The sequence below is a fragment of the Rattus norvegicus genome, chromosome 2, assembly GCF_021556685.1.
Source record: "Rattus norvegicus strain SHRSP/BbbUtx chromosome 2, alternate assembly SHRSP_T2T, whole genome shotgun sequence".
Taxonomy (NCBI): domain Eukaryota; kingdom Metazoa; phylum Chordata; class Mammalia; order Rodentia; family Muridae; genus Rattus; species Rattus norvegicus.
The window spans coordinates 97817890-97831424 of NC_141535.1; the positions used below are offsets into that span (position 1 = coordinate 97817890).

Below are 13535 nucleotides of genomic sequence, written 5' to 3' on the forward strand. Positions count from 1 at the left end.
CATTTGATATTCCTTAGCTGAGAATTCTTTGTTTAGCTTTGTATTCCATTTTTTAATAGGATAATTTGGTTCACTAGAGTCTAGCTTCTTGTGTTTAGTACATATTAGATATTAGCCCTCTATCAGATGTAGAATTGGTCAAGATCTTTTGCCAATCTGTTGGTTGCCATTTTGTTCTATTGACAGTGCCCTCTGCCTTACAGAAGATTTGAAATTTTATGAGGACCCATTTGTTGATTGTTTATGATAGAGCATAAGCCATTGGTATTCTGTCAGGAAAATTTCACCTGTGCCTATGTGTTTGAGACTCTTCCTCACTTTGTCTTCTATTAGTTTCAGTGTATCTGGGTTTATGTGGAGGTCTTGGATCTACTTGGACTTGAGCTTTGTACAATGAGATAAGAATGAATCGATTTGCATTCTTCTACATGCTGACCTCCAGTTTCATCATTTGATGAAAATACTATCTTGTTTCCATTGGAAGGTTTAGTTCCTTTGTCAAAGATCAAGTGACCATAGGTAGGTGGGTTCATTTCTACGTCTTCAATTCTATTTCATTGATCTACCTGCCTGAGTCTGTACCTATACCATGCAGTTTTAATGACGGTTATTCTGTAATACAGTTTGAGGTTAGGGATGGTGATTCCCTCAGATGTGCTTTTATTGTTGAGAATAGTTTTCGCTATCATTTTTTTTATTAACTTGAGTGTTTCTTATTTACATTTCAAGTGTTATTCCCTTTCCCGGTTTCCGGGCAAACATCCCCCCTAATCCCTCCCCCTCCCCTTCTTGATGGGTGTACCCCTCCCCATCCTCCCCCCATTGCCGCCCTGCCCCCAACAATCACGTTCACTGAGGGTTCAGTCTTAGCAGGACCAAGGGCTTCCCCTTCCACTGGTGATATTACTAGAATATTCATTGCTACCTATGAGGTCAGAGTCCAGGGTCAGTCCATGTATAGTCCTTAGGTAGTGTCTTAGTCCCTGGAAGCTCTGGCTGCTTGGCATTGTTGTTCATAAGGGGTCTCGAGCTCCATCAAGCTCTTCGAGTTCTTTCTCTGATTCCTTCAACAGGGGTCCCGTTCTCAGTTCAGTGGTTTGCTGCTGGCATTCGCCTCTGTATTTGCTGTATTCTGGCTGTGTCTCTCAGGAGCAATCTACATCTCTGACTCCTGTCGGTCCGCCCTTCTTTGCTTCATCCATCTTGTCTAATTGGATGGCTGTATATGTATGGGCCACATGTGGGGCAGGCTCTGAATGGGTGTTCCTTCTGTGTCTGTTTTAATCTTTGCTTCTCTATTCCCTGCCAAGGGTATTCTTGTTCCCCTTTTAAAGAAGGAGTGAAGCATTCACATTTTGATCATCCTTCTTGAGTTTCATTTGTTCTAGGCATCTAGGGTAATTCAAGAATTTGGGCTAATAGCCACTTATCAATGAGTGCATACCATGTGTGTTTTTCGGTGATTGGGTTACCTCACTCAGAATGATATTTTCCAGTTCCAACCATTTGCCTATGAATTACATAAAGTCATTGTTTTTGATAGCTGAGTAATATTCTATTGTGTAGATGTACCATATTTTCTGTATCCATTCCTCTGTTGAAGGGCATCTGGGTTCTTTCCAGCTTCTGGCTATTATAAATAAGGCTGCTATGAACATAGTGGAGCACGTGTCTTTTTTATATGTTGGGGCATCTTTTGGGTATATGCCCAAGAGAGGTATAGCTGGATCCTCAGGCAGTTCAATGTCCAATTTTCTGAGGAACCTCCAGACTGATTTCCAGAATGGTTGTACCAGTCTGCAATCCCACCAACAATGGAGGACTGTTTCTCCTTTTCCACCTCTTCCACAGCATTTGCTGTAACCTGAGTTTTTGATCTTAGCCATTCTCACTGGTGTGAGGTGAAATCTCAGGGTTGTTTTGATTAGCATTTCCCTTATGACTAAAGAAGTTGAACATTTCTTTAGGTGTTCTCAGCCATTCGGCATTCCTCAGCTGTGAATTCTTTGTTTAGCTCTGAACCCCATTTTTCAATAGGGTTATTTGTCTCCCTGTGGTCTAACTTCTTGAGTTCTTTGTATATTTTGGATATAAGGCCTCTATCTGTTGTAGGATTGGTAAAGATCTTTTCCCAATGTGTTGGTTGCTGTTTTGTCCTAACCACAGTGTCCTTTGCCTTACAGAAGCTTTGCAGTTTTATGAGGTCCCATTTGTCGATTCTTGGTCTTAGAACATAAGCCATTGGTGTTTTGTACAGGAAATTTTTTCCAGTGCCCATGTGTTCCAGATGCTTCCCTAGTTTTTCTTCTATTAGTTTGAGTGTATCTGGTTTGATGTGGAGGTCCTTTATCCACTTGGACTTAAGCTTTGTACAGGGTGATAAGAATACTTTGATCTTCCTTCTTCTACATGGTGACCTCCAGTTGAACCAGCACCCTTTGCTGAAAATGCTATCTTGTTTCCATTTGATGGTTTTGGCTCCTTTGTCAAAAATCAAGTGCCCATAGGTGTGTAAGACCCATTTCTGGGTCGTCAATTCTGTTCCATTGGTCTATCTGTCTGTCTCTGTACCAATACCATGCAGTTTTTTATCACTATTGTTCTGTAATACTGCTTGAGGTCAGGGATAGTGATTCCCCCTGAAGTCCTTTTATTGTTGAGGATAGTTTTAGCTATCCTGGGTTTTTTGTTATTCCAGATGAATTTGCAAATTGTTCTGTCTAACTCTTTGAAGAATTGGACTGGTATTTTGATGGGGATTGCATTGAATCTGTAGATCGCTTTTGGTGAAATGGTCATTTTTACTATATTACTTTTGACAATCCATGAGCATGGGAGATCTTTCCATCTTCGGAGTCTTATTCAATTTCTATCTTCAGAGGCTTGAAGTTCTTATTGTACAGATCTTTTACTTGCTTGGTTAAAGTCACATCGAGGTACTTTATATTATTTGGATCTATAATGAAGGGTGTCGTTTCCCTAATTTCTTTCTCGGCTTGTTTCTCTTTTGTGTAGAGGAAGGCTACTGATTTATTTGAGTTAATTTTATACCCAGCCACTTTGCTAAAGTTGTTTATCTGCTTCAGTAGTTCTCTGGTGGAACTTTTGGGATCACTTAAGTATACTATCATATCATCTGCAAATACTGATATTTTGACTTCTTCTTTTCCTATCTGTATCCCCTTAACCTCCTTTTGTTGTCTGATTCCTCTGGCTAGAACTTCAAGAACTATATTGAATATGTAGGGAGAGAGTGGGCAGCCTTGTCTAGTCCCTGATTTTAGTGGGATTGCTTCAAGTTTCTCTCCATTTATTTTAATGTTAGCAACTGGTTTGCTGTACATGGCTTTTACTATGTTTAAGTATGGGCCTTGAATTCCAATTCTTTCCAGGACTTTTATCATGTAGGGGTGTTGAATTTTGTCAAATGCTTTCTCAGCATCTAATGAAATGATCATGTGGTTTTGTTCTCTCAGTTTGTTTATATACTGGTTCATGTTGATGGTTTTCGGTATATTAAACCATCCCTGCATGCCTGGGATGAAGCCTACTTGATCATGGTGGATGATTGTTTTGATGTGCTCTTGGATTCGGTTTGCCAGAATTTTACTGAGTATTTTTGCGTCGATATTCATAAGGGAAATTGGTCTGAAGTTCTCTTTCTTTGTTGGGTCTTTGTGTGGTTTAGGTATAAGAGTAATTGTGGCTTCATAGAAGGAATTCGGTAGTGCTCCATCTGTTTCAATTTTGTGGAATAGTTTGGATAATATTGGTATGAGGTCTTCTATGAAGGTCTGATAGAATTCTGCACTAAACCCATCTGGACCTGGGCTCTTTTTGTTTGGGAGACCTTTAATGACTCCTATTTCCTTAGGAGTTATGGGGTTGTTTAACTGGTTTATCTGTTCCTGATTTAACTTCGATACCTGGTATCTGTCTAGGAAATTGTCCATTTCCTGAAGATTTTCAAATTTTGTTGAATATAGGTTTTTATAGTAAGATTCGATGATTTTTTGAATTTCCTCTGAATCTGTAGTTATGTCTCCCTTTTCATTTCTCATTTTGTTAATTTGGACGCACTCTCTGTGTCCTCTCGTTAGTCTGGCCAAGGGTTTATCTATCTTGTTGATTTTCTCAAAGAACCAACTTTTGGTTCTGTTGATTCTTTCTATGGTCCTTTTTGTTTCTACTTGGTTGATTTCAGCTCTGAGTTTGATTATTTCCTGCCTTCTACTCCTCCTGGGTGTATTTGCTTCTTTTTGTTCTAGAGCTTTTAGGTGTGCTGTCAAGCTGCTGACATATGCTCTTTCCTGTTTCTTTCTGCAGGCACTCAGCGCTATGAGTTTTCCTCTTAGCACAGCTTTCATTGTGTCCCATAAGTTTGGGTATGTTGTATCTTCATTTTCATTAAATTCTAAAAAGTTTTTAATTTCTTTCTTTATTTCTTCCTTGACCAGGGTTTCATTGAGTAGAGCATTGTTCAATTTCCACGTATATGTGGGCATTCTTCCCTTACTGTTATTGAAGACCAGTTTTAGGCCGTGGTGGTCCGATAGCACGCATGGGATTATTTCTATCTTTCTGTTCCTGTTGAGGCCCGTTTTTTGACCAATTATATGGTCAATTTTGGAGAAAGTACCATGAGGAGCTGAGAAGAAGGTATATCCTTTTGCTTTAGGATAGAATGTTCTATAAATATGTGTTAAGTCCATTTGGCTCATGACTTGTCTTACTCTGTCTACATCTCTGTTTAATTTCTGTTTCCATGATCTGTCCATTGATGAGAGTGGGGTGTTGAAATCTCCTATTATTATTGTGTGAGGTGCAATGTGTGTTTTGAGCTTTAGTAAGGTTTCTTTTACGTATGTAGGTGCCCTTGCATTTGGGGCATAGATATTTAGGATTGAGAGTTCATCTTGGTGGATTTTTCCTTTGATGAATATGAAGTGTCCTTCCTTATCTTCTTTGATGATTTTTAGATGAAAATTGATTTTATTTGATATTAGAATGGCTACTCCAGCTTGCTTCTTCTGACCATTTGCTTGGAAAGTTGTTTTCCAGCCTTTCACTCTGAGGTAATGTCTGTCTTTGTCTCTGAGGTGTGTTTCCTGTAGGCAGCAGAATGCAGGGTCCTCGTTGCGTATACAGTTTGTTAATCTATATTTTTTTATTGGGGAGTTGAGGCCATTGATGTTGAGAGATATTAAGGAATAGTGATTATTGCTTCCTGTTATATTCATATTTGGATATGAGGTTATGTTTTTGTGCTTTTCTTCTCTTTGTTTTGTTCCCAAGACGATTAGTTTCTTGCTTCTTCTAGGGTATAGCTTGCTTCCTTATGTTGGGCTTTACCATTTATTATCCTTTGTAGTGCTGGATTTGTAGAAAGATATTGTGTAAATTTGGTTTTGTCATGGAATATCTTGGTTTCTCCATCTATGTTAATTGAGAGTTTTGCAGCATACAGCAACCTGGGTTGGCATTTGTGTTCTCTTAGGGTCTGTATGACATCTGTCCAGGATCTTCTGGCTTTCATAGTTTCTGGCGAAAAGTCTGGTGTGTTTTTGATAGGTCTGCCTTTATATGTTACATGACCATTTTCCCTTACTGCTTTTAATATTCTTTCTTTATTTTGTGCGTTTGGTGTTTTGACTATTATGTGACGGGAGGTGTTTCTTTTCTGGTCCAATCTATTTGGAGTTCTGTAGGCTTCTTGTATGTCTGTGGGTATCTCTTTTTTTTAGGTAAGGGAAGTTTTCTTCTATGATTTTTTGAAGATATTCACTGGTCCTTTGAGCTGGGATTCTTCACTCTCTTCTATACCTATTATCCTTAGGTTTGATCTTGTCATTGAGTCCTGGATTTCCTGTATGTTTTGGACTAATAGCTTTTTCCGCTTCACATTATCTTTGACAGTTGAGTCAATGATTTCTATGGAATCTCCTGCTCCTGAGATTCTCTCTTCCATCTCTTGTATTCTGTTGTTGAAGCTCGTATCTTCAGTTCCTTGTCTCTTCTTTTGGTTTTCTATATCCAGGGTTGTTTCCATGTGTTCTTTCTTGATTGCTTCTATTTCCATTTTTAATTCCTTCAACTGTTTGATTGTGTTTTCCTGGAATTCTTTCAGGGATTTTTGTGACTCCTCTATGGGCTTCTACTTGTTTATTTATGTTTTCCTGGAATTCTTTCAGGGATTTTTGCGATTCCTCTCTGTAGGCTTCTACTTGTTCTCTAAGGGAGTTCTTCACGTCTTTCATGAAGTCCTCCAGCATCATGATCAAATATGATTTTGAAACTAGATCTTGCTTTTCTGGTGTGTTTGGATATTCTGTGTTTGCTTCAGTGGGAGAATTGGCCTCCGATGATACCATGTAGTCTTGGTTTCTGTTGTTTGGTTCCTGCGCTTGCCTCTCACCATCAGATTATCTCTAGTGTTACTTTGTTCTGTTATTTCTGACCGTGGCTAGACTGTCCTATAAGCCTGTGTGACAGGAGTGCTGTAGACCTGTTTTCCTGTTTTCTTTCAGCCAGTTATGGGGACAGAGTGTTCTGTTTTCGGGCGTGTAGTTTTTCCTATCTACAGGTTTTCAGCTGTTCCTGTGGGCCTGTGTCTTGAGTTCACCAGGCAGGTTGCTTGCAGCAGAAAAGTTGGTCTTACCTGTGGTCCCGAGGCTCAAGTTTGCTCGTGGGGTTTTGCTTATGAGGTCGCCGAGTTGGCAGCAACCAGGAAGATCTGCGCCGCCCTTTCCGGGAGCTTCTGTGCACCAGGGTTTCAGATTGCGTTTGGTGTTTTCCTCTGGTGTCAGAGATGTGTGCAGAGTGCAGTCTCTTCTGGTTTCCCAGGTGTGTCTGCCTCTCTGAAGGTTTAGCTCTCCCTCCCACGGGATTTGGGTGCAAAGAACTGTTTATCAGGTCGGTCCCTTCAGGTTCTGACATTGTCTCAGACTCAGTGGATCTGCTGCTCCTGGGCCCTCCTCTACGGAGACCCAGAGGCTGTATACAGTTTCCTCTTGGGCCAGGGATGTGAGCAGGGGTGGGCAGTGTTGGTGTTCTCTTCTGCTCTGCAGCCTCAGGAGTGCCCACCTGACCAGGCGGTGAGGTCTCTCTCCCATGTGGTTTGGGAGCAGAGAGCTGCTGCGGGCAGGGATCCCCCGGTTTGGGACTCCTGCTAAATACTGGAAGTGTCCGGTCCTAGAGGAATTTTGCCTCTATGTGTCCTGAGTTCACCAGGCAGGTAGCTTGCAGCAGAAAAGGTGGTCTTACCTGTGGTCCCGAGGCTCAAGTTTGCTCGTGGGGTGTTGCTTATGAGCTCTCTGCCGTGGCAGCCACCAGGAAGCATTTTTTTTTTGTTATTCCAAATGAATTTGCAAAATGATCTTTCTAGCTCTATGAAGAAATCAGTTGGAAATTTGATGTGGATTTCATTGAATCTGTAGATTTCTTTCAGCAAGATGGCCATTTTTACTACATTATTCCTGCCATTCCATGAGCATGGGAGATCTTTGTTTTTCTTTTACTGGACATTTTTGTTTATGTTTCAAATATTATTCCCTTTCCAGTTTCTGGGACATAAGCCCACTATCCCCTCCACATCCCCTTCTATAAGTGTGTTCTCCCTATCAACTCCCTTTCCCGCCCCCCTCCCCTGACATTCCCCTACACTGGGGAGTCCAGCCTTGGCAGGACCAAGGGATTCTCCTCCCATTGGTGCACAGCAAGCCCATCCTCTGCTACATATGTAGCTGGAGCCCCTGGTCATTCCATGTGTACTCTTTGGGTACTGGTTTAGTCCCTGGGAGCTCTAGTTGGTTGGCATTGTTTTTCTTACAGGGCTGCAAACCCCTTCAGCTCTTTCAATCCTTTCTCTAATTCCTCCAATGGGGATCCCTTTCTCAGTTCAATAGTTTGCTGCTAGCATTTGCCTCTGTATTTGACATGCTCTGGCTGTGCCGCTCATGAGAGAGCTAGGTCCTGCTCCTGTCAGCATGGATGTCTTTGCTTCATCAATCTTATCTAGTTTTGGTGGCCATATACATATGCAGTATACCCATGTGGGGAAGTCTCCGAATGGCTGTTCCTCCAGTCTATGCTCCAGCCTTTGACTCCATATCCCCTCCTATGAATATTGTTCCCCCTTTTAAGAAGGAGTGAAGCATCCACCCTTTGGTCATCCTTCTTCCAATTTCTGAGATATTTGATTTCTTTCTTCAGAGACTTGAAGTTCTTGTCATACAGATTTTTCACTTGCTTTGTTAGAGTTATACAAAGGTATTTTTTATTATTTGTGACTATTGTGAAGTGTGTCATTTTCCTAATTTCTTTTTCAGCCTGTTTATCCTTTGAGTAGAGGAATGCTACTGATATTTATTTTTTTTAGTTAACTTTATATCCAGCCACTTTGCTGAAGTTGTTTATCAGCTATAGGATTTCTCTAGTGAAATTTTGGGTGTCACTTAAATATACTATCATATCATCTGTTAATTGTGATATTTTGACTTCTTCCTTTCCAATTTATATCTCTTTGACCTCCACTTATTTTCTGAAGGCTCTGGCTAGACCTTCAAGTACTTTATTGAATAGGTAGAGAGAGAATTGGCAGCCTCCTTTAGTCCTTGATTTTAGTGGGCTTGGTTCAAGTTTCTCTACATTTAGTTTGCTATATATTGCTCTTACTATGTTTAGGTATGGGCCTTGAATTCCTGATCTTTCTAAGGCCTTTGCCATGATGGGGTGTTGAATTTTGTCAAGTGCTTTCTAAGCATCTAATGAGATGATCATGTGGGTTTTTTTTTTAGTTTGTTTATATAGTGTATTATGTTGACGGATTTCTGTATATTGAATTATTCCTGCATCCCTGGGATGAAGCCTACTTGATCCTGGTTGATGATCATATTGTTGTGTTTGTGGATTCAGTTGGGAGAATTTTTTTAAGTATTTTTCTATCAATATTCATGTCTGAAGTTCTCTCTCTCTCTTTTTTTTTTTTTTTGAATTTCCTCAGTTTCTGTTGTTGTGGCTCCCTTTTCCTTTCTGATTTTGTTAATCTGCACACTCTTTGTCCTCTGCTTAATCTGACTGTGGGATTATCTATCTTATTGATTTTCTCAAACAACCAGCTCCTTGTTTTTTGGATTCTTTGTGTAATTGTTTTTGTTTCTACCTGGTTGACTTGGGCTCTAAATTTGGTTATTTCCTGCCTTTTACTCTGCTTTGTTTTTGTTTGTTTGTTTGTTTTTACTGTTGTTGTTCTAGAGCTTTCATGTGTGCTCTGAAGCTTCAACTGTCTGCTCTCTCCAGTTTATTTTGGAGGCACTCAGAGATATGAGTTTTCCCCTCAGCACTGCTTTTATTGTATCCTTTAAGATTGAGTATGTTGTGCCTTCATTTTCATTAAATTCTAAAAAGTCTTTAATTTCTTTATTTCTTCCTTGACAAAGTTGTTATTGAGTAGAACATTGTTCAGCTTTCATGTGTACGTGGGATTTCTGCTGTTTTTATTTTTATTGATGACCAGCCTTTGTCCATGTTGATTTGATAGGATGCATGTGATTATTTCAATCTTCTTGTGTCTCTTGAGGCAAGTTTTGTTACTGATTATATTTTCAATTCTGGAGAAGGTACCATGTGGTCCTGAGAATAAGATATATTCTTTTGTTTTATGATGAACTGTTCTATAGAAGTCTTTAAATCCCTTTGATTCATCCCTTCTTTTAGTTTCACACTGTCTCTGTTTTGTTTCTGATTCCATGATTTGTCAGTTGATGAGATTGTGATGTTGAAGTCTCTCACCTTTATTGTATGCTTTGAACTTTATTAAAGTTTCTTTTATCAATGTGTGTGCCCTTGTATTTGGACATAGGTGTTCAGAATGGAGAGTTCATCTTGGTAAAGTTTTTTTCTTTGATGAGTATGAATTTTTCTACTTTACCTTTTTTGATAATTTTTAGTTGAAAGTCTATTTTATTCCGTATTAGAATGGCTACTCTACCTTATTTCTTGGGACCATTTGCTTGCATATTTTTCCAGCCCCTTACTCTCAGGTAGTGCCTGTCTTTGTCATTGAGTTGCATTTCCTGTATGTAGCAAAATGCTGGTCCTGTTTATTTATCCAACCTGCTAGTCTATGTTTATTATTTGGGAATTCAGTCCAGTGATGTTAAGAGTTATTAATAGAGATTGTTGTTTCCTTTGATTATTGATTGTTAGAGGTGGAATTATGTTTTTTGCCTGTCTTCTTTTGGGTTGGTTGAAAGAAGATAATTTTCTTCCATTTTCTAGGGTGTAGATTCCCTCCCTATGTTGGAGTTTTCTATCTGTTATTCTTTGTAGGGCTGGATTTGTAGAAAGATATTGTATAAATTTGGGTTTGTCATAGAATATTTTTGTTTCTCCATCTATGTTAATTGAGAGGTTTTCTGGATAGAGTAGCCTGGACTGGCATTTGCATTCTCTTACAGTCTGTATTACATCTGTCCAGGATCTTCTAGCTTTCATAGTTTCTGTTGAGAAGTCTGGTGTAATTCTGACAGATCTGCCTTTATATGTTACTTGACCTTTTTTCCTTACTGCTTTTAATATTCTTTCTTTGTTTTGGGCATTTGGTGTTTTCACAATCATGTGACAGGAAGAATTTCTTTTCTGGTCCAATCTATTTGTGGTTCTGTTGGCTTCTTGTATGTTCATGGGCACCTTGTTCTTTAGGTTAGGGAAGTTTTCTTTTATCATTTTGTTGAAGATGTTTACTGGTGCTTTAAATTGGGAGTCTTCACTCTCTTCTATACCCATTTCTCTTCAGTTGATCTTCTTATTTTGTCCTGGATTTCCTGGATGTTTTGGGTTAAGAGTTTTTAGCATTTTGCATTTTCTTTGACCGTTGTCTCAGTGTTTTCTACGGTATTTCTGCACCTGAGATTCTTGATTCAATCTCTTATATTCTGTTGGTGATGCTTGCATATATGACTAGTGATCTCCTTCTTAAGTTTTCTATCTCCAGAGTTGTCTCCCTTTGTGATTTTTTTATTGCTTTTTTTTCCAATTTTAGATCCTGGATGGTTTTGTTCAATTCCTCCACCTGTTTGGTTATGTTTTCCTGTAACTCTTTAAGGGATTTTTGTGTTTCCTCTATAAGGGATTCTACTTGTTTACCTATGTTGTCCTGTATTTCTTTTTTTTTTTTTTGGTTCTTTTTTTCGGAGCTGGGGACCGAACCCAGGGCCTTGCGCTTCCTAGGTAAGCGCTCTACCACTGAGCTAAATCCCCAGCCCAGTCCTGTATTTCTTTAAGGGAGTTATTTATGTTCTTCTTAAAGTCCTCTAATATCATTATGGAATGCGATTTTAACACCAAATTTTGCTTTTTCAGTGTGTTGAGGTATCCAGTACTTGTTGTGATTGGAGAACTGAGTTCTGATATTGCCAAATAGTCTTGGTATCTGTTGATTACATTCTTGCCCTTTCCTTTTGCCATCTGGTTATCCCTGATGTTAGTTTGTCTTGCTGTGTCTGTGGTGTTCGATATACTGGGACCTTTTTGTGTACTGTTAGTTGGAGACTGTAAGGTAGAACAGACCCTGGTAACCTCATTTGAGTCAGTACATTTATCCAGGCAGTGGTCCATTTTTCTACAGTCAACCGTCTTACTCTGACTTGTGATTCTCTTAAAAACAATAAAGGAGCATGGCCTCAGTGTGCGTCAGCAGCAGCAGCAGCAGCAGAGGCAGTGGCAGCGGAGTGACCCGCACGGGTGTTTTTGTCGGGTCACCGTGCCTCCCTACCTGATCAGCGGCGGCACCCGCTACGTTCCCAACGATACGTTCCCAAGGATGGGCTCACCGCGCAGCAGCTCTTCACCAATGCGGAAGGCCTCACCTACCACGATTTCCTGATCCTTCCAGGATTCATAGACTTATGGCAGATGAAGCGGACCTGACATCAGCCCTGACCCGGAAGACCACACTGAAGACACCACTGATCTCGTCTCCCATGGATACTGTGACAGAGGCTGACATGGCCATTGCAATGGCTCTCATGGGAGGAATTGGTTTCATTCACTTTAACTGTACTCCAGAGTTCCAGGCCAATGAAGAGCGGAAGGTCAAGAAGTTTGAGCAAGTCTTCATCACAGACCCTGTGGTCCTGAGCCCTTCACATACCGTGAGTGATGTTTTCAATGCCAAAATACAACATGGCTTCTCTGGTATCCCTGTCCCCGCTATGGGCACCATCGGAGCAAGCTGGTGAGCATCGTTACCTCCTGAGACATCGACTTCCTTGCTGAGAAGGACCACACCACCCTCCTCAGTGAGGTGATGACGCCGAGGACCGAGCTGATGGTGGCTCCAGCAGGTGTGACATTGAAAGAGGCAAATGAGATTTTATAGCGCAGCAAGAAGGGAAGCTGCCCATAGTCAACGATCAAGGCAAGCTGGTAGCCATCATTGCACGCACAGACCTGAAAAAGAACAGAGACTACCCTCTGGCCTCCAAGGACTTCCACAAGTATCTGTTGTGTGGGACATCTGTGGACACCCATGAGGATAGCAAATACCATGTGGATCTGCTCACTCAGTCCAGCGCTGACTTCATAGTGCTAGATTCATCCCAGGGGAACTCGGTATATCAGATCGCCATGGTGCGCTATATCAAGCAGAAGTATCCCCACCTCCAAGTGACTGGGGAAACGTAGTGACAGCGGCCCAGGTCAAGAATACTAGTGTGGATGGGCTTCCCGTGTGCCTGGGCTATGGTTCCATCTGCATCACTCAGGAATTGATGGCCTGTGGTCGACCCCAGGGCACTGCTGTCTACAAGGTGGGTGAGTATGCCCGGCGCTTTGGGGTGCTGGTAATAGCTGATGGTGGTATCCAGACCGTGGGCCATGTGGTCAAAGCCCTGGCACTCGGAGCCTCTACAGTGCTGGCTGCTACCACAGAGGCCCCTGGTAAATACTCCTTCTCAGACGGGGGTGAGGCTTAAGAAGTACCAAGACATGGGTTCCCTGGACGCCATGGAGAGGAGCAGCAGCAGCAGCCAGAAGCGATACTTCTGTGAGGGGGACAAAATGAAGATCGCATAGGGTGTCTCAGGCTCCATCCAGGATAAAGGCTGCATTCAGAAGTTTGTGCCCTACCTCATAGCAGGGATCCAGCATGGCTGTCAGTATACTGGGGCCCAAAGCTTGTGTATCCTGCGATCCATGATGTACTCAGGAGAGCTCAAGTTTGAGAAGCAGACCATGTCAGCCCAGATAGAGGGCAGCGTGCATGGCCTAGGCTCTTATGAGAAGTGGGTGTACTGAGGACTGCGGGGAAGACCAAGGCAGTGGAGAGGGCGAATCCCAGGTTTCCACTCCAGGAACAGCCCCCTCCATAACTGAATGGTCCATAGATTTGCACTACAGGTTCCCCAGCTCCTTTCCAGGGAGAGGAGTGGAGTCCCTGAGGGGACTGTAGCCCCTCTCTGGGCAATCCCACAGAGTCAGGTAGCCCCCTGTGCCAGGCTGCCCCGTGAGATCTTCTGGGTTCCCCCTTCCTCAGC

The 13535-nt window shown here is 41.5% G+C and overlaps 1 pseudogene; it reads left to right on the forward strand.

The window, feature by feature from the left end:
* The first annotated feature begins 11479 nt into the window (after positions 1 to 11479).
* Positions 11480 to 13296, forward strand: Impdh1-ps1 (inosine monophosphate dehydrogenase 1, pseudogene 1; annotated as a pseudogene).
* Positions 13297 to 13535: the final 239 nt, after the last annotated feature.